The sequence below is a fragment of the Crocodylus siamensis genome, chromosome 7, assembly GCF_052110815.1.
Source record: "Crocodylus siamensis isolate JL-2025a chromosome 7, ASM5211081v1, whole genome shotgun sequence".
NCBI lineage: Eukaryota > Metazoa > Chordata > Crocodylia > Crocodylidae > Crocodylus > Crocodylus siamensis.
Genome location: NC_143401.1, coordinates 43,708,960 through 43,732,107, shown reverse-complemented (window position 1 = coordinate 43,732,107; position 23,148 = coordinate 43,708,960). Strand labels below are relative to the sequence as shown.

Below are 23,148 nucleotides of genomic sequence, written 5' to 3'. Positions count from 1 at the left end.
AATTTGAAGCTCTCCAAATTGATTCAGAAAAGATTTGGAGAGCTTTGGTGATTTGGGTAGTCCCTGCCTCCTGCAGCAGGGAGCTGGACCTGAACTCCAAGCTGGTAAGAAGGGGGCAGGAGAGGGGAAGCTAGAGGAGGAAGGAGGGGACCGTGGAGGGACCCCTTCCAGGTGACATCCCCTCCCTGCTCTCCCAGGCCCCCCTCCCCCAGCATGGCTGCCCTGCTCAGCCTCAGCTCCCACTTTTAAAAAAAGCCCCCACTCATTGGGTGCTGCTGGGCAGGGGGTGATCCCGTTTGGCCCCCACTGCCCTATGCTGCAAGGGGGGCTCTGTGGCAAGCCCCCTGACCCTTCTGTTCCCCGAGTTCCCCGCTCCATGGCTGCCCCACCCACCCCAGCTCTGGCCCTTTAAAAACAAACAAACAAGAAAACCCAGAATTACTGCCTCCTGCAGCAGCCTCAGGGCTTTAGGGGGATCATGCAGAGCCTCCCACACAGCATGGGGCAGTGGGGGACAGCAGGGCTTGCCCCCTGCCAACCAGGAACCGGTGAGTCAGGGCTTTTTTTTTCAAAGTGCTGGGAGCTGCGGTAGGCACGGCAACCATTGCCAGGGCTGGGAGAGCTGCCCTGGCAATCTTCTAATCAGATCTCACCAAATCCATTCAGGTCACTGATTTGAATCACGGAATTGAATCACTGTATCCCTAGTCAGCTGAATCTGAATCCAAAGCAAATACTAGCCACTTTGCACAAGCCTACTGTATTACTGCTCACAGTTTGATGAGCTGGTGTAGCAAGAAATGTTGTTAAATTGTCTTAATCTCATAGACACCTTTCCAGTATTTTCAAAAAGGAATTTGCTTGAATGCAGCCATTGTCAATCTGATTTTATTTACAGTTAAAAGTAGTTTGTTTTATAAAAAAAAAATTAAAAATTGTGCTACATTCATACTTCATCCAACGTCCTTTTTTTTCCACCTAAAATTTGTAGTAGTAAAAACCTCTCAGAACTTTCTTAGTCTCAGATATGGTGACAGATTTAAACCAATCCCAAATTTGACAAAAGAGACCAGAGAAAGTTTTGAGTTGGGTAGGGCTCAATTTTGATGTGTTTTCAACAGAAAATGAGGTAAGACTCCATAATTTCCTTTGGCTTTCACTTCAGGTTTGGGATGGCAGCATCTGAAACACAAGATGAACCTGGCAACGGGATTCATACTTTCAAAGACAAAATCTCAAGAGGCCTATATTACATCTACAAACTGAACTGCTGACTACAAGTTTCTAGAAGGGAGATGGTGCCACTTTATTGTAAATGAATGGGGGGAAGAGGACTGAGTGAAATTAATTAAGGTATAATGACACTAGGTTTATTCATCTTGCGTACTGTACCATGCCTTAATTTTATGAGGGATTTTTTTTTTAAAGGAACACTTCAAATTTCATAAAATGACAGTAATGCTGTTAAATGACTAGGGCAGAGTGTTTTACTGAAGTCATTCTGGACAGAGTCAGATGGTTCTGGAAGCAGAACTTCTCACAGGTAGGGGCCACATCAGAATATTCATGGTGTTCACCCATAATGTAGTCAAAACTAATTCTCCACATACCTACAACTAAAATGAACTCAGACATTTCCTTCACAGCTTCCCTGCTGAATGACTCACCCATGAGAAATCAGGACAAACCGGGCTTGCTACTTTAGTAGGGGCACAGTTGGACACAGGGAACCATCATCCCCCAGCCCTGTCTTGTCTCACTCTCTCCTTAAAATCTGGCAGGTAAAATGAAAAATATTATGCATCTGATATACTTCACTTTGCCTGTTTGCTTATAATAATAGAACAGGTATATAGAAATATAACAGCTGATTCTGGATTTGCAGCAGGGCTCAGGATCCCTGCAAAGGCAGAGAAGGAAAGTTTGCATAAAGTTGCTGCTTGCAAGAGCATATGTATGATTTTGATTGGCTCCTGAGGTGGGAGAGGGGAGGGAACTCAGCCAGGCTCAGAGAAGAGAAGGAGCCCTGGGACTACAGAACTCAGGAAATAACCACCCTGCAGCCTGCCTGTAAATTGAACCTGCCCTTAGCTGAGGGGAAGATAACCTGGTATCCTTTTTCCCTCTGTGAGGCAGAGGGACCCATGTAGAGGAAAAAGGATGGTAAGGTAGGCTTGTCTAGGAGGGTAGGGTGTTGATCTGGGAAGTCTCTGGGGAGAGTTAACTAAGAAACAGCTTGGGACCAGGTGTGTGATAAACCCAGCATTGTTTCATTGTTTCACGGCACAAGGGGCCGTGTCTGGGAATTGGAGAAAGGTGCTTTTGAGGAGGGAGGACAGTGTGTGTTTCTTTGGAAATACCACAGACAGCTGGAGCAAAGGAGAGATTCTCCTCCCCATGCAGGCTCTAGCAGAGCAGAAGTTTCTGAAGCAGCAATACTAGTCATGTTTATTGTGTTGCCAGTGTGAAGGAGAGCTGATGTTTGTGTTAACCCTGTGTGCTCTTGCTAAAATTCACTAAAGTTGCCATGTTTAAGCTGGAGAGTTTACTGAGGGTGTCTTTGATTCTATTTGTATAGAGTGTTTTAGTTCATTCATACTTGCTGTGGCCAATTAGATTATTGATATCTGTTCTTGTATTAACCTCATTCATATGTTGACTGTTTTGTAAATAATAAACTGTGTAAATAGACTGCATGTACTCCAGTTTGTGAGGAAACCACAAGAAAGCACTCCATAGAGAGGTGGCCCCAGCCTAAGGGGCTGGGAGGTTGACTGAAGCTATTTGACACCACAGGACCCTGAATCTGGATACAGCCATAGGTAGCACTGTGGTTAGGGGTTACAGAAGTATGGTATGAAATGCATGTAGGCATTTTTTAACAAAAATGAAGCTTCTGCATAAAATTTTAGGACTGACAGTCTTGGCAGTGTCTCTTTCAACTAACTGCCTCCAAAACACCAACACACATAAATGTACAGTTTTCAGAGTTTTCTTTGATTATTGCCTTTGTGATTGCCTTTTCTTAGAGGGTCCCTTTCTTTTAGATGGCTCAGCAGTAGATATAAATATATGATGTTTGCTTTTTTAGTGTATCAGGCTTCTACATTAAGGTCTTTTGTCTGTGATTTTTATTTATTTTTATTTAGATGATCACCTCGGTGGAATTGTTGGCTACAAATGATGAACTCCAAGGATCCTTAAAATTCTGATTTATTAGATAGAATGTGCAAAATTGATAGAGTCAAAAACCATAAATAAAACTTTCAAATTATGACGGGTAGTGTCTTTCAAATACACGCCCCCCCCCCCCCAACACACACATACACATAAACATGCACACATGTAGCAGCTGCAAGAAAGCACCAGTGTCAGGTACACCTGTCTATGCTTGGAGTCTGCTGTTGATGGCCAGTCAGGGTTTTCTCCAAGTGGTGTTGTTTCCAGAAGGGGGTTGCCAGCTGTTCCTTCTGGCTGGACGGGTAGGGTGCTGGTCAGGTCAAGAGGGCACCACTGATGGTCACTCTTCAATGCCTCTTATCCTCCTCTGGCAGACTTCTGTGATCCCCACAGTTTTCAGATTTCCCAATCCAGGGCTCCCTGACCCTTGTGGAACATCCTTTGGGTGGCTGGCAGGGGATAGATGTCAGTTCCTGAAGTCATGTCCATTGGTACACACAGTTCTGAGTGTCCATTGGTGATTTTGATTAATTTAGTTTTTGGCACTGTCCAGGCTGGAAAAGTGCCTGATTGGGAGGTATTCACTCCTAATAGCCAGTCTCCAGTGTTGATTAACTCAAACCAATGCTTCTGTTCCTTTAACAATGAAGTTTCATGGAGTTCCCAGCTCTGTATTGATCCTTTCCTATTGTTAATTGGTGGTTTCATAGGTGTTAATCCTTGCTTGTTAACTCATTATTGCAGCTAGCTACTGTTCTTAGGCAACCACTTCCTCACTCCCATTCACACAGAGATCAGCCCAATACATAGAGATGGTAGTTTGACTCCTTTCTACTATTGTTACAGGGTACAAATTACTTCTAAAAAATAAGATACATTTGTTATAAGTTGAAAGCATAAAATATACAATTTAAAAAGTGAAATGCCATGGCACATACAATAGATAGAATACCAAATACAATGAGGGGGAAAATACAAATGCACAATACCATGCTAGTGGCATTGGGGCAGGCAAAAAGGAGGCTTCTTGTTATAGAATATCTCTGAACACCTGTAATGTCTAGACAGCAAGTCACAACGTGACTTTCCAATGACCTAATTTCTCTTTCTCCTCCCTCTCTAGCCCTCTTTGTGTCAAGCTAGTATTTGTACCTTTTTGATATACAGTGCTTTTAAGAACCAACACACTCAGTTTTCTGGTAGCTAAAGGTTCCATAGAGTGCTAAATCTCCCCCCACTGCCTTTTTGGGTTTTTTCAGACCCCTAAAGATCCTCCAGTGAAATATATAAAGACATAAAACTGTTACCTGACATTTGACACTGCCACTATCTTGTAGCATTACCTCAGAATGAAGCAGAACAAGAAATGCAGAATAATTATTCATATGATTAATGTGCTTGTTGCTTAGAGCTAAAATTATAAAATAGCAAGTGGAGACATGGTGGTTTTAGCTTCTTTAAAAGATGATGCTTTACACCTGTTGGAATGAGAACAGATTACTTGTGTGACTTTGGATTTCAGCTCATTAGGCCTTGATTAATAAGATTGATTGCATTTAAAACATTGTCTATGATTGGAAATGACAACAAGCATAAAAGTTAACATTTCCAGAAAAGACAAGTTCCTGTGAGAGAGGAATCCCTGTGATGTATGACTCAGCCTTCCTCTAAGGGTAGGGACAAAAGTTACATATAAACCAGTTTAAATGATCAGAAACTGGTTTAAGCCTGTAACAAAATACAATTTCAAGTTCAGTGCACATAAACCAGTTTTCAAAATGGCGGAAATCGGTTTAAGATAAATCTGGTTGAATGTAGTATCAGACTGATTTAGGACAAACAGGTTTATGAAACGTCTGTCCCAGACCCCTTCCAAGTTAAATACAAGTCCCCCAGCATCCCAGTATTTTGCAGCCCTGGGCTGTGCTTTCTGCTGTAGAGAGCAGGGCTGGCCCTGCCCCTCTGCTCTGTAGCTGGGGCAGAGAGGGCTGGCTTACTGCCAGCCCCCAAGCAAACCCCTGCTGGGGTCTGAGGCCAAGGAAGGGAGTTAAACTTCCCTTACTCCAAGTATGGAGCTGCACCCTGCTTACTTAGTTCTGGCTGTGACTGTGGACTACAAATCCCAGAGGCACCTGGAAGCAGGAAAAGGAAGTGATGAGTAACTCTGCAGAGTTCTACTGCTGTAATTTTGGAAGGCAAATCTTGGAGACTTGGGGAGTGCAGGAAGAGGAAGCAAACACACAGCCCATGCTATCTATATGTCAGAGAGCCATACTTTAGCACCTTCTGGCTTGAGTCATTGCAGTCATGTGGCTGCATTTCCTGAATCAAAAGTGGATGTCTGTTTATTTGCTTATCTGATCAATCTTTGCAGCTTAGACTAACCTTGCAAAGGCTGAATCAATTCAGCCTTGGGTTTTTTGATGGTTTGTACTTAGCCTAAAAGGTACAGAATCTTACAACAGGGGAGGGTCCAATATAGTGCCTGTTAGCATGTCTGAAGTGTCATTACTCCTTCATATCAACAGCTAGTGGTTTGTGATGGATTTCTGCTCCTTATTATTTGGTGCTAAAGAGCTACTAGGGTGCAGCAGAACATTCATTAATGACAGAGTTGCTTGGGAAAAGTAAAATCTGAGAGAGTAAAGCCATAACTCCAGTCAGGCAATCAGTTGTTGGCAGTGATAACAAAAGATGAGGAAGGCACAACTGGTGATGGCAACTTGGGGAAAGAAGGTAAAGAAAAAGTGGACTGAGGAGCTCTTCTTAGTATGTGAAGAATCAAGAAAGAGGAGAGTTGGCTCAGGAGAACCAAAAGGTGGCTAGAGAGAAAAGGGGTGGAGAAATGTTGATAGTGGAAAAGTTTATAGTTTAAAGAAACATGTGGTAGAGGACAGGAAAATAAGCAGTATGGGAATTTTGAGAGAGAGAGAGAAGGGAGGACAGTTGCTCATTTTGAAGTGAACTGAAGTAAAGCCAATGAAGTCAGTACCTTAACCACCAAACTGTAGAGTCATTTTCACTTATTCTGTGGCCCATTGAATAGTTCAGTAATTTTTTATGAATGGGAACAGGTTCAACAGGGAGAGATTCCATACAACTGGGATGGTTTTGCTATGCCTAGTGGCACAAACATTCACATGTGAAACAGGGAATGGATGATCAAGTGCCTGTTCCAACTCAAGCAGAGAAAGAGAGTATGAACCTGGGTTGCCCATGTGCTCCAATCTCTAGGTACTGAATATATGGGGGGCATTTTTCCCTCATTGTCACATGAGAAAAGCACTTAAGTAAAGTCAGTCCTAAGAGTGTGAGGTGGTTAACAGCTGTGGATAGTGAGTGGTAGGAGACCTCAGCCCTAAAGTTAGATATTTCCCTCCCTACGAGAAGTGGACTTTGACCTCACCATTCTATGTCATTCTTCTGTTAGTAGCTTAGGTAGTCCTTGCCCACCTACCCATGGCAAGCTAGCAAACTAAGTTTCTGTGAATTCTTTTAAAATTTACCTCTCACTGGGCACCTATAACCCAAATGCTATGATGCCTAAATCCCTTTGGGAAAGTCCAGACTTTCATAGGAACTAAGAAACATGCCTCTTGCCACTCCAAGAGGAAGAGGCATGTATTCAGCTTTGCCTTCTCTAACCTAGCAACATGTACATTTAAAAAGAAAACCCTACCAAAATACAATATAATGTGGTAGCACCATACTCCATCTGGGGTGAGGGTAAGGGAAGGAATACATGATGCATGACATGTTAGTCACACCACTTAATACACCACTACAGTGGGTTTAAATATCAGTGTGGGAGGTATGGAAACCTGAAAAAACAAAACAAGACCACAATCTGACTTTCAAGAGAATATAGCACATTTATAGTTTATACATTTGAGGCATAGGTCCTACCAACTGGAGTTTTCCATATCTGGACCCAGATAGCCTATATCAGGTACCCAAAAACTGAGGAACTGAAAAAGTAGTAACTACTCTAAAGATTTTGGCTTAAGTGACTTGCCCAGGATCACAAAATTTGTTCCAGCAGCAGGGATATAATCCACTTTTTCAGAACGGAATTAAATTTCCTAAAGAACAATACCATCCTTCCCTTTCTGCAATCCCCTCCTATGTTCCCAGAAACAAATGAGACGGGACATCTGCAAACAATAACCTAACTAGATAGACCCTGCAACATTTTCTGAATACCATCCACCCTGAGTTCTGATTGAGGAAGGGAACTTGTGGAAAAAAATAGTAAGTGATCATTTCATTAAAGACTGAATAATAGTGCATGTGCATGGGGTAGGGGGTGGAATCAAAGCATCCACCTAACTTCTGAATACTTGCCTTTGCATCTTTACTTTTTAAAAAATAATTGGAAGGAATAGATTATGTGAAGGCACATAGAGCCTGGAAAATCATCCTTCTGTATTCCACAATTTGTGGCAGAAATATTTCTTACATCCTGAGTTTCAGGGGTATTCCAAGGGACTGTGTGGAGTCCTCCCCCCCAGCATGGTTCAACCATAGGAAAAGTAAATCCAGGCTTCAGTTAGAGGATTGAACTAAAATCTCCTTGTGCTTGGCATAACTACATTTTTACATAGGAATAGCTTCTTTTACAATGAAGAAATAACCCCTGTCTTATTCCTTCAGCCATGGAATCATGAGAACAACTTTCCTTTGCTTCCTCTTTCATCAGATCAATCAGAAAGGAAAAGAGGTTGGGAGTGGTAATCCCTTCCAAATGCAGCATTTAGCACTCATCTGGCAGGTGGCGTTTACACCATGGACGTGGAAATCACGACAGGATCACTGCTTGGCTAACAGAAGTGCTTTATTTTTTATGGCCACAGGAGAAGAAGCAAGGGCTGCTAATTCTCTGCAGCTGCAGGATACAGACTCTGTTATATACTTGTGAGAAAAAGACACACAGAAGCCTCCCCCTGAATACATTCTTGGCAGCCTGACAATAAATCACCCTGAAGTCTTGCTAGACTAAACATGTTTTCTCTAGCTGTCTCCCGATAAGTTTATCTTAAGGTCTCTTTGTTTTTTGGCATTACTTATGATCCTTATTGTGGCCTAACTTTATTTTGCTTGCTCCAATACTTTTCCTCAGCATTCCCCCCTTGTAAATGCTTGTGCTTATATCTCTATATTTATAAGACCTTTGACCTTTTCTTGGCGCTTACACTCGTAGGCCACTTTTTTTTAGCACCATCATCTGCAACTCAGTTGCAGACAACCTAGAAACACTTTGGGCGGTTTTTGCTAAGCAAAGGCATGAACAGCACAAAATTATTTGGATAATAATAAAAAGAGCTAAAAGGCATAATACACTTATAATGCACCACTTCAATAGGAATTTCACCCATCCCCCTATATTTGGCAACCAACCCCACCAATTGAAGATTTTCTCTTCAGCAACAGTACGAATTTCTTGCAACTGCTTTTTTATGATGCAGAGATCTTCCTGCACTTGTTGGTGCTGATTTATTTAATTGCAGCACATGTGGTTTACAACTGCACAACCCCCACCTTGGGCAACTAGGAGATAGTCCAGGGCCATGCGATTTTCAACAGCTACTTGCCCCACCTGGGTAATCTCATCATTGAGAGCTCCTAAAGCATTGGCACTAGCACTGATAAAGTTCTCCATGATTCCCAAAATATTTATAATGGCTTTTTCTAATTCAGCTACTCCTAGCCAAGGGAGGAACAACTTGGTAACTTGGTGAAACCCCATGTGTCAGAAAACCAGTGGGTTTTCAACCACATGCTGATGCCTGGGCAAGCCAGGTGGGAAGTTAGATACTTCATGCCAAGAGAGGCTAGAGTACAAGTCAAACATCAGGGACAACTCTGCCCAAGGTACTGGTGCCAACCCAATTTCATGGTAGAGTCTTATGGGCGTTATCCCCACATAGCCAGTACAAACGGGGAGCTGCTGCAATACTAAGATCCCTACAGGGCATGTTTCCCTTCTGACATTTTTGATTGACCTGTAGGGTGTAAGAAGGGGCACGTTGGCTCTTCACCATTCTGTGATAAGATATTGATTGTTTACAGGAAACGGGACCTAACATCACATAAAAATTAAAGCCATTGAGCACTAAACTAGACATCACAATGTAGTTTCCATCTGAAGGTGTAAAGAAGGCAATGGGTGCCCTGTCACAAAAATGGGACTGAACCTCTCCTGACACTTTTCCCCTTTTCTCAGCCCATGGCCAGGTGAAGGTTACCTTGCATCTAGCGTAATGCCCTACAAAATAGCCAGCCTCCTCCATTCTTCCTGTCCTATTAAACTTATAACAGAGGGTCACTTTCAGCCCTGAGGACAATTTTCAACTGTTTTGAGCTGTTTTTCACCACATAGGTATTGCCAGTTGGTTTTCGCTAGATGGGGGGGAAACTTAACAAATCTGGTATTGGAGTCAGTTTCCCAAACCTTAAGAGGAATCGGCACCCCAAGCATTGGGATTCCTTTGGTCAGATGCATGGGCCCATGTATGCATACCCAGCAATTTGTAAGATTTCCTGCATGAACAATGCTCTGTCCCAGGAATACAATGCTGTTCTCTTCCCATGCCCCAACTGGAACCCCTGGCAAGAGGCAAAGCAAAAGAAGGGACAACATTTTAGGGCCTGTCTGAGCGCTATCCCAACGCAGCTATCTCTTGGAACTCTGAGAAACTTATTTTGACTAAAACTTTGGTCTCCAGCACACTACTAATAACAAAACACTGATCACAAGAATACAAAACAGCATGACTTCCTGGGAAGTTTTTAAATCTATGTAATTGTTTGCAATTTTCCCATGGGTTAGTGCTATTCACACTAACATTACTAAAGTATATTAGTACGCAGAACTAAAGTTCATAATTTCGGATAAAGCATGGCTAGCCGGGTAGGCTATTTTTGAGGCTTTGTCATCTAATCTTTACTCACAGGACATCTTTGAGATTTTGTTGTTTGATTTTTACTCACAGGAACCCTCTGCATCTTCAAGGAGGTACCGCTGGTGAGAGAAACCTTCCACCCCATTGGGGCAGATACCTTTCTGCAGTGGGAGTTATGGATCCAAGCAGAAACCTCAGCAACCTTTATGGTAGTTGGGGTGGTCAGCAGGACCTGGAAAGGCCCCTTCCACAGAGGCTGCAGGCAATCCTTCCTCTGGTGGACCTTAACCAAGATCCAATCTCTCGGTTGGACCAGATTGACAACCCAGTTACTGTCTAGAGACTGATCTGATGCTGTGGCTTTAACCTGCAATGAGATAACTTTGAGGCCCTTGGTGAGCCCTTGGCAGTAGGTTAATAGAGAATTTTGTAGATGAGTCAGATGTTGGGATGGAGGTGCACTGAGTCCCTTCATGGGTCGACCCATAACAATCTTAAAAGGGGTCAGACCCGAGGATTTTTTAACAGAATTTTGGATTTGGAAAAGAACCAAGGGAAGGGATTCTGGTCACTTTAGACCAGTATGTTCACAAGTCTTTGCCAGGCAAAGCTTAATATCAAAGCTTTTCTGTTCCACTTTACCTCCACTCTGAGGATGATTTGGGGTGTGGAGTTTGAATCAGATGGAAAGGGCCTTGCAAACATGTTGGACTATCTGGCCAATGAAATGAGGGCCTCGGTCTGAATTCAGGGAAAGGGGTAGACCGAAGCAGGGCACCAGTTCAAAAATAAGCTTCTTTGCCACAGTGAGAGCATCAGCTCTTTGACAAGGGTATGCCTCAGGCCAGCCACTGAAAAGGCAGACATTGACCAGCGCATAGTTCCAGGGTCCTGACCTGGGCAGCTCAATAAAGTCCATCTGGATGTGGGAGAAGGGATAATGGCCCAAAGGCCTGTGGAATGTGTGTGGTTGGCAGGGTGGTCAGCCAGGGTGGTGTCATTGACATTGTGGGCACTGGCGACAAGAATGGGCTGCCACAGCAAAAAAAAACCCGGGGCATACCAATGACGGTTCACCTTGGCCATCATCCCCCCTTTGGCTGAGTGGGCTACTAAGTGGGCCATTTGGGCTAAGAGGGACAGCAGGGCTCGAGAGGCTACGAGGCAACCAGATGGGTGTCACCACAAGGAATTAGGGTGGAGAGAGCAGCCTGTGGAAATCCAGGCATCTTTTTTGGCATCCGGGGCAGCATCCTGGAGGGAGTGGAGGTCAGGGGAGACGGGGAAGAGAGGTAAAGAGCAGCCTGAAAGACCAGAGCTGAGAGTTTTGACAAGGCAGCAGTTTTGGCAGCGGCATCCACCCTGTCATTTTCCAGAGACACAGGATCATTAGTAACAGTGTGCGCTTTGCACCATAGGACAGCAAGGGTGGAGGGAAGAAGAATAGCATTTAGGAGTGCAGTAATAAGGTGATGATGAGAAATGGGAGTTTCAGCAGATGTAAGGAAACCTCGCTGCTTCCAAATCTGCCCAAAAGAGTGGCAGATACCAAAGGCATAGCGAGAGTTGGTATAGATACTAGCAGATTGTTCAGCGGCAAGGTGGCAGGCACGAGTCAGAGCAATGAGTTCAGTGGCCTGAGCACTAGAAACAGAAAAAGGAGCAGATTCAATGACAGAATGGTCAGAACAGACAGCATAACCAGCTCTGAGAACACCATGACTAGCTCGAAAACGGGAGCCATCCACATAAAGAATGCAGTCAGGGTTAGTCAGAGTGGTATCAGAAAGATCAGGATGGGGAAGAAAAACAAAACCCACAAGCTGGATAGTCATGGGGTTGACCATTGGAGGGTGAAGGAAAAAGAGAGGCAGGATTGAGGGGGTCACAGCGAACAAGGGTCACATGGTCCGCCGCGAGGAGGACCACCTCATAGTGGGATAAATGACCAGGGGACATGTGCTGAGTCCTCCCACACTGAAGAAGGGCAAAGACAGTGTGAGGGACAGCAACAGTCAGGTGGTGCCCAAGAACAAAGTTATCTGTTTTAGAAACCAGCAGGGCAGCAGCAGCAACAGTGCAGTGGCAAGGGGGAAATCCAGAAGCAACTGGGTTGAGGGAGGCACTATAATAAGCAATGGGACGGTGCCGGGAAGGCCCAAAAGGCTGGGTTATGACACTAGAAGCAGTGTCTTGGTGTTCATAACAGAAAAGAGTGAACGGCTTAGAATAGTCAGGCAAACTGAGAGCAAGAGAATAGGAAAGGGCTTGCTTGAGTTAGCAGAAGGCAAATTCATTCCAGAGTAGTGAGTCAGGGGAAGTTACAGGTGAGAAGGGTAAGAGGTTTGGAAAGTCCAGAGTAATTGGGAATCCACTGTCGGCAGTAGTTCACAGCATCTAGGAAATCACGGAGCTGGTGTTTAGTCTGTGGGTGAGGTAGAGAAAGGATAACAGAAAGACAATCAGGAGACAGGTGACGGGTACCATGAGAAATAGTATAGCCCAGGTAGGTAATGGAAGCCCGACAGAATTGGAGCTTAGAGAAGGAGGCTTTGTTTTAAAAGGGAGCTTAGAGAGGGAGGCTTTGTTTTAAAAGGGCAACAGAATCAGCTTGGCAATGAGGGAGGGTATCAGAGCAGAGGACCAAATTATTTACATATTGAACAAGCACAGAATTATGAGGCAGCTGGACTGTATGAAGGTCAGCCTTGAGAAGTTGGCTGTATATGATGGGTGAGTCATAGAGACCTTGAGGCAGATGGCTGAAGGTATACTGCTGGCCCTGATAAGTAAAAGCAAAAAGATACTGAGAATCAGGCTGAACTGGTATAGACAAAAAAGCATTACAGAGATCCACTGCAGAAAAACATGAAGCATAAGCAGGTATCTGAGGGAGAACAGTGGCAGGATTGGGCACCACAGCTGTCAAGGGAACCACAAAATTGTTAATAACAAGCAAATCTTGAACAAACCAATAAACAGGCAATCCTTTAGGGGTGAATTTCCCTGGTTTGCAGACTGGCAGGATTGGGGTATTACAACTGGAGCGAGTAGGTAAAAGAACTCCTTGCTCTAGTAGCCCTTGTATAACACATGCAATGCCTCGAGAGGCAGCAGCCAACAATGGGTATTGCTGGACCGATGGGGGTTTAACCTTGATAGAAACTGGGGTGGCACTCTTAAGAAGCCCCACATCGGTTGTGGAGTGGGACCAAAAGGACTCAGGAAGGTGAGCCAATAGTTCCTGTTGCAACGAGGAAGAATTGGGCTTGGGTTCCTGTTCCATTAGTGTCATCATCAAGGCAGGAATCTGGGTCTGGGGTAATGAGAGGAAAACTCCATCCAGAAAACAATGAACAGTTGCTCGTAACTTGCAAAGGAGGTCTTGCCCCAGCAGGTTTACAGAAGCACAAGGACTTAACAAAAAGGCATGTTGCTCAGTAAGGGGACCTAAGGTAAATGAAAGCGGCCGTGTAACAGGGTGGTCAATAGGTTGATCCCCAATACCTACAGCGGTGATTACTTTATTAGAAATGGGAACCTTAGAAACAAAATCAAAGCTAAGCATAGACAAAGAAGCACTGGTATCAACAAGAAAGGGAACAGTCTGTTTTTCCACAGTAACAGGTATTGTAGCATCAGAAAGGGTAGAAAGCAAAGGGGCTAGAATCTCTGGGTTTTTTCGGCTGTCCTAATACTGATCTTCACCTTTGAAGGACTGGACAGGACCTGAAAGACAGCAGGACCTAAACCTGTTCAGCCTTCACAATGAGTCAGGGGCAAGGGTCGGCGGAGTTATCGGCGAAATCAGCGTGGATGCAGCAGCATCTGAGGCTGCAGGACCAGCAACTGGCGGCAGAGCAGAGTGAGCTGTGGTGGGACAGGGGCCAGAGGCAGAGGTGGGGGCGGAAACCAATGATCCAACAGGTCATCTCGAGGTGGATCATCCGGTGGTGGAGGCACAACTAGGTACAGCCTAGCCGGATGTGGTGAACAGGGGGCAGGCGGGGTTGGCCCCTGACATTGGAAATTCTTAACTTGGTTCTAAAGGTGATCAAACTGTTTCTTAAATTTTTTCTCATTCTCCTTGTAGGAAGCCATAAAGGAGCGCTTATGGCACTTTTCTCATCTTCCCATAGGTACCAGGCTTCCATTTGAATGGGGTGCTTGCTTTCCAAATTTCCCCAGAGGGGTTTGAGAATTTGATGATCCCAGGACCCATCTAAGGGCCAGCATAACTTAGAGTCATCATTGGTATAGTGATTACATTTTGCTAAGTATTGAGTTGACCAGGGCCCATATTTTAGATGCATGAACCGGGCGGGATCCCGCTGCAGGACCTTAGAGGTCACGCTACCCATTGTCATGCCTAGGACTTACAGACACCAAAACAGACAGGTACTCACCCTGGCCAGGGACTTTTCCTTCAGAGCCAAGCAGGCAGATGACAGATCAGGGTTGAAGCCGCAGAGCTGAAGAACCAGGTCGAGGAGAGCCCTCTCGGAGCGATGGAGTCAAAGAGTCGAGATGAAGGTCCTACTCAGGGTGGTCTGTATAAGGACACATCCCAGACTGAGTCCCCAAGATGATGTGGAAATCATGATAGGATCACTGCTTGGCTAACAGAAGCGCTTTATTTTTTATGGCCATGGGAGAAGAAACAAGGGCGGCTAATTCTCTGCAGCTCCGAAGTACAGACTCTGTTATATACTTGTGAGAAAAAGACACAGAAGCCTCCCCTTGAATAAATTCGTGGAAGTCTGACAATAAATCACCCAGGAGTCCAGCTAGACTAAACATGTTTTTTCCAGCTCTCTCCCGATAAATTTATCTCAAGGTCTCTTTGTTTTTTGGCCTTTACTTATGCTCCTTATTATGGCCTAACTTTATTTTGCTTGCTCCCGTACTTTTCCTCATCACCATTATAAAGGGATTAGCATACTAGAACATGATTATAGCATAGAGTATCCTGGGCATGTATCACAAAAGTAGTGAAACTCTCTTCTTTCCCATATTGATCATGGGTGAAAAATCCCTTGTTACAACCCTGTGTTTATTCTCTCAATATATTGTACTTCCCAATTTAACAGCACTCAGAGACACCCTTCCCATGCTGTGTCCAAGGTCACTTTCCTTAAAAAGCAAAACAGAAAGTGAAAATGTGAGAAAAGAAACTACATCAATGCTGTTTTACTGGAGATGCTATCAAGGCATTTATTGGTATGTTGGTTTTACAGCAGATTTCCAAACTACAGCTTGTTAGACCCCAAACTCCATGAGGTGCCCAATGACTAGGGAGATGACTATCCAATTGCTCATGGGTCCTGTTACTCATTAGCCAGAGCAAGCAGGGAGCAAATACCAGCACACATTGCTTGCAACAGTTTTATTCAGAATGGAACCAGCTTTGGACGAGCTCCCAGAAAAAACAACAAACCAGGGAGCCACACTGAACAATAGTTCTTTTCACATTTTATACACTTTGGTTTATACTCATTAAGATTCACTCCACCTATGGCCTTCCTCAGGTTCTACCCATACCTCCTTCTATCTCAAGCTCCACCTCAGTTTAATGTTTACTTCATTAGCATGGTATTGCCTACGTATTTCATTCATTCACAGGCCTCTTTGCTAAGAGTGCATGTGTAAGACTTTGACTTTGTTAGATCCCAACTCCATGAGGTGCCCAACGACTAGGGAAATGATGATCCAATTGCTCATGGATCCTGCTACTCAGCTAGAGAAAGCAGGGAGCAAACACGAGCACACATTGGTCACAACAGTTTTGTTCAGAATGGAGACAGCTTCGGACAAGGGTCCCTCACTGACACACAGCCCATGAACCAGGGGACCTGCATTGAACAATAGTTTTTTTCTAACATTTATATACTTTGGTTTATACTTATTAACATTAACTCCATCCTCACTCCTCCTTTTGTTCCACCCATCTCTCCTCCTATCTCAAGCTCCTCCTCCATTTACTGTTTGCTTCATGAGCATGGAATTGCCTATATATTTTACTCATTTACATGCTTTTTTGCTATGAGCACATCTAAGACCTTGACTCTTGTTCTTCAGTCAATGGGCGGACTTTGACCAAAACCTGGAGCTTATGAAGGATTCTTCACCAATCACCATTAACTTTTCCACGTATGTCTATCTCGGATTTTGTGACCATTTATGTGTTGTTTTTCATAGTCCAGTCTGCTTTTCTGTTCCAAGTTGTACCATCTTCCACATTCCTAAAGCTTCACTTCATTTACAGCACACAGAGTCACACAGACTTACTTGGAAATGGTTGACACAGTTAAGATGGTTACTTAGCATAAGCAAATGACTGGCTTAGATGTCATTCTGCTTTGTGCTTAGCAGCTTCTGCCTTTATTCAGCTGCAAATCCAGTGCTCCCCAAAATCCAAATATTGTCACCCTAATAGACCTCTGCTTCTTTTGGTCACTTGCTGGTTCCTTCTGGTTCTTTGATGATTTCAGCACCATCTCCAAGGTCTTGCTTCTCTTTTATCTCTTGACGATAGCTGGTGGGCTGCATCTTGTTGTTCTTACACAATGGGCTCTAACACTATGACTTTGGTTAGAAAACTGCTTGCCTAAGCACAGATTAAAAAACCTTTATTCAGCTGCAAATCCAGTGCTCCTCAGAATCCAAATCCTGTCACCCTAATACTCCCTGACAGAATTAGCATAGGCAGAAAAAGAGAAACCCAGCTGATTCTCTAGAGGTCATCACTTTCTCTGCACAATACACCCCTTGGGCCCGGCAAGGTAGATGATGCTTTTGTGTTATTCGGACAAAGGACTGACCTTTTGCCCATTGTTGGAAATGAGTGAAAGAGAGTGCTTAAGCTACTTGCTTTCCAGCTTGGGACTGAGCCAGGAACTGGGATGATGGTACCACAGGGTATTTTCTTTTTTATTGGCATGAATATGCAGCTGAACATTAACTAGATGATTGTTGCTTTTGTAGCACTACTAGCGACTTTTGATTCTGTAAAAGTTTGGATAAAAGTTAAGGGTTATGACTTTTTTTTAAACTTGCCATGCAAACTAGGTATGCTGTTTGCACAGGATGGCTCTAGTTTTCCTTAGGATTTTATCATTTTACTCTGTGTTCCTAATCTCTTTACAAATTCTGGGAATTAATAAAAACTCATTACATTTTTATTATATAAACTAAAATGCATTAATTTTAACACAAACAAAAAAAACCAAGGGAGAAAAAGGAAACAAAGGATGACAACAAAACAACAATTCAGTTTTGCTCTTTGACATGGATGAACTTTGCAAGGTCATGGAGGTGATGCTGTGCATGATGTATTATGTTGAAGTTACTCTTCAGGTATTTTACAGCTTATGAATAAGTTTTTCTTTACATTTTATAGTACAACATAGTTAATAAGACAATTACTTATAATAATACCATTTTACAGACTTAGTAAAACACAATCATTAACACGTAACAGTTAAGCTTGATCTTTTTCTTGTAGTCAGCTTTAGCAGTGGTTCCATTCTGTAAAACATAAGGACAAAAAGGGAGGGGATCACCCCTTTTGGTTAGTTTCTCATACACTTGTGGCTGTTTTTGCTTGGCTTCTAGCCAGGATGGCACTTGTTCAAAAATTTTCCCTTGCACCATGCAGAGGCTGCTTTTATAGCAGTGTTCTCCTCTTAAAGTGGTGGGCATTCCATGCCATGCATCTCTTTTCCTTGGCTTGTACCAAGGGTTTTTCTCCTGTTGGAGTATGCTCCCTTAGCTTTTTGTTAATGAAGGATAACTCATAAGGAGGTGGGACCTAAGGTTTTTCAGGCCTCTGCCTCTTCCTTAGAATGGTTATTATGCAGCATTTTGTAGAGCCTACCCTGCTACAGGTAGCTCTATTACACTAACCACACCTAGGAGGGTGGCAGTTGTAGGTCATACCTAGGATTAAACTTTTTACTCTCCTGCTCTGATTTTCTTTGCTTCTTATGGGTACAGTCTCTGACTTCTGGGCTTCTTGCCCTGAACCCCCCACCCCCCTTGGATCAATTGAGATTGCAGGCTCCTGGCTCTGGCAGCTCTAACAGTGATGTTTTTTTGGGGGGCCTCTTATCTGGACTGCCAGATATCTTGTTTTTTTAAGGTCCTCCAGACTCTTTATTAGATCTTCCTTCCTCTTTTTTCTCTCAAGCAACTCTCTAGAATCCTAACACTTTTTCTAGGTTTTATTTAACTTTTAGTTTTCCTTTTTCTTAAGAGATTTTTAACCATATCCTTTCTGGGCTACAGGCTTCACAATTTGTTCTCATTAGTACCGCCTTCTTGCCTTGCTCTTTGCAGATTAATTCATTCATCAAATCTCTCTGTCTTACAGCAGTACAATCCAGCAAACTTCACTTCAAGTCTAAGAAAGTTTCCCTGAAAGACTAAAACCATGGGTGACCAATACACACTACACAGAATCCCTTTAGAAAAACTTTTCCCACCTTAAAAAGGAAACCTTTAAACTGTGCCTCTGCAGGGAAAAACAAAACATGCCTCTGATAAGCTTACTTCTCTTTCCCTGCTCAGAGCAACTTAAAGAAATTCTGGGCACTGATATCTCTTTACACAGCTTTACCCTGATGTTTCCTAAAACAAGCTGTTACACGCTTGTAACAATTTCTATCTCTTTTACGCTCTTCACTGTTCCTGGAGAGGCAGGGGGAGAACTAAGTTTTCTACCACTTCTAACCACAAATTCTCTGCCACTGCCTGAACAGATGTCTAGTAACAAACCTTGTTTCTTTCTGTGCTTTTTGCTTCTATTTTCTAATACACACAGGCTCTTAGAGTGTCTGTTTCACATTTCTCTAAGCGATTGTTGATCTCTTTGAAACTATACTGCCTATATAACACTTAGTCTTGCTATAACTTGCACTGATAACTTACAGTTTACAAACTTTATAGCAAACACATACCTGCTTTTGTTTTTTCTGTACACAAGTCTTTAATTATTTTTCCAGGGACCTTAGAGTTAAAGGACCATGTTCATTTACACAGCCTTTCCAGCAGAGAGATGTCTTTCTTCACTTTTTAGCTTCCTATAGTAAACACAACAGGAGGTTCTTATTTAATTCCAAGTGGACTACAGCATACACTCATGTCCGCTACTCTGCCTAACTTGGACAAACAAAGTCTCCTGATCAGCAGTAAGAAACAACATCTTCTGCACAATACTTATATCTTCAGTTACTTCCTATATAATTTTACTTTACTACAAGTTTCAGCTAACCCCTCTAAAATAGATAATTCTGCATTAACAAATTCCCTGATCAGTTAGGTTACTACTGTTGTGTCCTGGTGAAGTTGAACAATTGTTGGACTGTATTTGAACCCAGTACCTATACTTTTGTTCTGGACAGACAACCTTCAGACTGACCACAACACCTACCAGCTGATAATAGGTGAATTTATTGATACAAAGCAAAAACAAAAAAAGGAACAATACAGACAATTAAACAATTCTATATCTACTAAGCCCAGGGCTTTAATCAGAGTTAAGGTACATTCAGCCAGAATGCAGGCTTCACTCTGAGGTTCTCTCTCTTAGGTGTTAGCAGTCTGGATGTGAAATCTTGAACACTCCAAGCTAAAGGCTGGAGGGCAGTTGCTTTACTTAAAATTCTCTCTACCCAACCCCAGGCCATAATCCAAGCCAGGACAGATGGACTCTCCTGGGGCCCCTGCAGTAGACCCTCATTCTGTTTAACCCAACTCACAATAAATACACACACACAATAAATACACTGAGCCTACACACACAGAGGAAAAGCCTCTGAACCCACTGCCATGCTACTGGGGAAAGGTAAAAGATGGGGTCCGATAGCTAAGGCAGCCCAGGACAACCTAGTACACTCAAGCATAAGTACACAGATAGGCCTTATCCTGGTAGAATCGGGATGGACCTGTTTCCCTCCAAATGTGCGTTGAATTCTGCCAACTATGCCAAGATGTTAGACCCCGACTCCATGCAGCACCCAATGACTAGGGAGAAGATGATCCAAGTTCTCATGGGTCCTATTACTCATAAACCAGAGCAAGCAGGGAGCAAACATCAGAACACATTGTTCACAACAGCTTTATTCAAAATGGAGACAGCTTTGGGTGAGCTCCCAAAAAATAAAAAGAAACAGGGAGCTGCACTGAACAATAGTTCAATTCACATTTTATACACCTTGGTTTATACTCATTAAGATTCACTCCACCTATGTCCCTTCTCAGGTTCTACCCATACGTCCTCCTATCTCAAGCTCCACCTCTGTTTACTGTTTACTTCATTAGCCTATGCATCTCATTCATTTACATTCTTTGCTAAGAGTGCATGTGTAAGACTTTGACCTCTGCTTCTTTTGGTCACTTGCTGGTTCTTTCTGGTTCTTTGCTGATTTCAGCACCATCTCCAAGGTTTTGCTTCTGCTTTATCTCCTGATGATAGCTGGTGGGCTGCATCTTGTTCTTCTTACACATTGGGCTTCAACACTATCACTTGGTTTTGAAGACTGCTTGTCTAAGCATTTGCAAGGTTATTTTTAATATACCATTCTGCCTTGTGACCATCAGCTTTTGTTGAGACACAGATTAAAAGCCTTTATTCAGCTACAAATCCAGCGCTCCCCAAAATCTAAATCCTGTCACCTTAACACAGCTCTGTTGTTTTCAAATCTGCTTCTACTGGTAACATTTAAGAACATGCTACAGAAAGACTGGTTAAAGGTGACAATGCAAAATTGGAATTCTCAGAGTAATTGGGATGAAAGAGAAAAGAGATTTTGGGATTTGTTTGTTTTTATTATTATTCATTTTTATATAATTTGTATTTGAAGAGGATAATGTGTAATCAAGTGTAAAATGAATTAAGGCAGCTCACTTGCAGGTGGTGAGGAAAGAAAAACCTCATTTTCCTGAAGGATATAACTGTTGAAGGATGATAAGGAAAAGTACATTTTCCAAGCTAGAGTTCATTCTAGAACCTACTCATCAGCCTTTTGAAGTTTAGTTAAGGAAAACACAAACCTAAATGAAGCAACAGGAGGGCAAAAATATATGCTGTTCTGTTTCATGCTTTCAGACAGTGATTATGTCACAAAGAATCAAAGATAAGGGTTAAACTACTCTCACCCCTTTTTATTTTAATTTATTAACCCCAAGAAAGAACAATGAGAAATGTGTTTAAAACACTGGCCATATAGAATATGGTTTTCATCTGCTGAGTAAATTCAGAGAAGATTCTAAGATCCTCTGTGTTGCAATGGCCCTCATGCTCTTTTCAATTTATAGAAATAGAAACCAGAATTATTCAATCAGCCGGCTGAATTCCTGTATGGGTAATGAGTCCAACATTCCATTTCTTCACCATGGCTCTCACTTGATACTTGTTTCAGGAGGCAGATCTGTTACAGCAAATGCACCAAAGGACAACATGTTTAACACTTGATTAGTGAATGACTCGTTGTAGCAATTGTAGGGGGAAAAGTTCGCTTGTTAAATGGCTCAATAATAGTTATTAAAAGGTGGGATAAAAGAAGTTGGTCTTAAAAAAATAAGTGGCAAGTGAGTGTTAGTGTGCATAAAAGAGAGAGCCTTGCAATATTTGCCTGAGCCACAGATACTGCATGCAGCCTTTCTCAAAATGCCTTTTTCCATGCATCCCAGTCAGGGTGCTATGCACCATCTTCTTTGCCCCTTTGATCAAACTTTGTGAGTTACATGTACAGAGAGCAAGTCACTTAAGTAACTCCTATTTATGATAGAAATAGATTTGAAACCAGCTGCTTTGAATTGCACGGCTAGCATCTTAGTGTATATGATGAATTTCAAATTGGAAAATGACTTGTACTGGAATAGGATGGGCTTATTTTAATAAATGCATCCATTAGTTCCAATGATTGAAGTTTAATTCTTAAATTATTTGTGAATTCTTTTTATTTTGGTATTGGTTCTTCATTTGTTCTTCCTTAGGGCTTAATCCTATTCTGCCTGAAAAAACTGCTGACCTGTCAACTTTTGTAAGACTGAGTCATAATAAAATAAAGGAGGAAGAGGACCCACCCACCTTTTGTTTCAACTGTTTTTCAACTTACTCAAGCAGGGTAGAGTAGGATTAATCCAAGATCCTACTCTATTTTGGGTGCTTTATAGATGTAATACATTCTGATATTTAGCACAGACACGTCCCAAAGTAAAGAGACAGATTCAGATCCTAAAAGTACTATATAGAAAAAGAAAGTAACCATCTACATCCCTTTTAGAATTTGACCTTTGGCCTAACTTATTTGATCCTTTTTAAAAATACTTTCTTTCTTCTCTTCTTTCCTTCCTTTATTCTCCCCTTTCTTACAAGTTAGCTTTTAGTCTCATCTTCTTTCTTTCCCAGTCATTGTTCTTCAAGGAGATACCATGAGTGCACAGATGTTCCAGCTTTTTCTCCCAGAGTAAAAATAGTTGCTTCAGAAGAAAAATAACCTTCTAACAATGAAGATTAAACCACTCCTAGAAGGGTTTCTCCCAGGAGAGCAAACATATCTACATGCTGTGACTTCTCTCAGAAGAAAGCATAGTCATCCAGCATCCCCCTGCCCCCAACCCCAAGGAAACAGTTTGTCATTTGCTGGACACTACTGCTTCAGCAGAGAGCAAAATATGTCCCATTCATAATTCCTACATTGTACTTCAGGGGAAGACATGCTGATGAGGGACAGTCTGGATCTGTAAATCTGTGCTTCCTTATGTACTGCTACCATCTCTTGCCAAGAAAACTAAGGGAGTCTGCAGAGCCCACTGAGATGTGTACAGAGGTCCTCGCCATCCCCAGCTGGATAGTGTCAGCACTGAAAGCTCTTCAGTGCCTCAACAGTCACATGTCTGGGGAAGTTTTTCTCCAAGAATGTGATGGGGCACCAAGTCTGCCCCATCACAGAACTCTGGGGGAATGAAGGAAGACAGAAAATTTACCTTAGCCACCAGTACCAAGAGAGAAAGGGGCAGAGATACCCAGATGGAAGAGGGAGAGACCCGGATGAAAACATAA

General features: G+C 42.8%; 1 long non-coding RNA gene across 1 annotated transcript; it reads left to right on the top strand.

The window, feature by feature from the left end:
- The first annotated feature begins 2,063 nt into the window (after window positions 1–2,063).
- On the top strand, window positions 2,064–22,021 carry LOC149859733 (uncharacterized). Its single transcript, XR_016443527.1, has 3 exons — window positions 2,064–2,163; window positions 7,315–10,477; window positions 13,799–22,021. It is a non-coding gene; the product is annotated as an uncharacterized LOC149859733 (long non-coding RNA).
- The last annotated feature ends 1,127 nt before the right edge of the window (window positions 22,022–23,148 follow it).